Source organism: Micromys minutus (genome assembly GCF_963924665.1).
Source record: "Micromys minutus genome assembly, chromosome: 28".
Classification (NCBI taxonomy): domain Eukaryota; kingdom Metazoa; phylum Chordata; class Mammalia; order Rodentia; family Muridae; genus Micromys; species Micromys minutus.
Window position 1 is genome coordinate 15,408,357 of NC_137963.1, and position 1,618 is coordinate 15,409,974.

Consider the following 1,618-nt stretch of genomic DNA (forward strand, 5'->3'; position numbering starts at 1 on the left):
TAAATTTTTAAGAAATGTTAAAAGAATGACTAAAATTCTGCAACTAAATTGAGTTTACAGAAATTCTGGGAATACAACTGAGATTAAAACACTAAGGTTAATAATTATCACATATACAAAACTCTTATATTTATGATTCTGATACTAATATACTCTCAATTAATTTTGCAAAAGTTCATCTCCTGGTACAAATAAACCTTGAGACCAAACTTTTCACTGGTCTCTTAATCCCCTCACATTAGACTCAGTCCACTTTCGTTTCACTTCATTTCATCCACAAAGTGCAGCTGTGGGCCAGAGGTAACGCACATCCAGGGGGAAAACACTGGGAGTTGGTTATTTCTTTTTATCCAGTTTTTATTCCTATTTCTATCTTTCCTCAAGTCTTTTTTTTCTTTTTCTGTTTTTTTTTTTAACTTCTCACATACCAGCATCCCTATCTTTTCAACACCAAATGGACTATTTTATGCAATAAGGAGTTTTTAGTTTCTCAATGTGACAGTTTACATTTCAAAGAAAAGCCTTCATTCTTTATAGCTTCAATCTATTTTCAGTTGATTAAAGAGAAACCAGCAATCCTATCTTATTACTAAATATCACAAATGGCAAGCCTTAGATAAGAATGTATCCTATTTTGGTTAAGTGTCAACACTTACAGTCAGGTCACTCTGTAAGAGATGACTCTGAGGTTCCTGGGGAGGGAGATGGGAAGGAGGAGGCAGATGGAGGAGAGGCACAAGACAGTGCACAAGGTACAGAAGCTGTGCATTCAGTATATGGTTTTGGCCACTTTTTCACAGCATGGTTATTTTCTTGTATATTTTACTAGTTAGGCTTATGATAAAAGACAGTGCTAAACATTATGTGTGTATATATAAGCAAATTGGCAAAACATTCATCTTCAAGTTTCATAAATATCTGTAATTCTAATATAAAGTCTCTACATGTGCACATTTTTATAGACTAACATATACACCGAACGTTAACTCAGAGATGCTCCTGTTAAACATTTGTATTACCTAGATCTGACATTCTCTTTATAAATACTCAGGGAACCAAACAAAGATACTCTAATTTTTGGATCATATCCAAGCTTAAGGGGGAAGAACAAAAGCAGAAATCCATAGAAGAGAGGGAGGTGAACCCTTTACTTCTTTTTGCTTTTTGTATCAGTTGTTTGAAAAACACTAGAAGCAGACATGAGGTTTTCTATATATTGTCCAAGAACTTGATTTTCCGATTTTAGCTTCAGATTTTCTTCCTTAACTGCATCTACTCTTGCAGAAAGATCTTAAAATGTGTGTTGAAGTACCAACACCTGATTAATAAGTGGAGTCTTTTCTTCCAGTTCCACCTGATTTTCAGCGTCAACTGCGTCCATGTCTGCGTTCATCATCTTGGGGAACAGACGTTGAGCTATTGAATGCAAACTCTTTAATGAACGGTCTTGCGTCTGAGGTGCAGGGAGGAGGCAGGATAGGTAGCTTATTAAGATTTTTATACACATATACCATTGTACATTGTTCCTGTTCCCCTGCTTCATCCTGTCCTTCCCCACCCCTTCTCCCACATTCTTTCCAGAGCCTTCTTTTAATAGCTCATTCACGTTTTCACTATT

The 1,618-nt window shown here is 35.8% G+C and overlaps 1 pseudogene across 1 annotated transcript; it reads right to left on the reverse strand.

Moving 5' to 3' along the window:
• Positions 1 to 1,147: 1,147 nt before the first annotated feature.
• Positions 1,148 to 1,396, reverse strand: LOC308438804 (short coiled-coil protein-like; annotated as a pseudogene). Its single transcript has one exon. The product of its transcript is annotated as a short coiled-coil protein-like (transcript).
• Between the last annotated feature and the right edge of the window lie 222 nt (positions 1,397 to 1,618).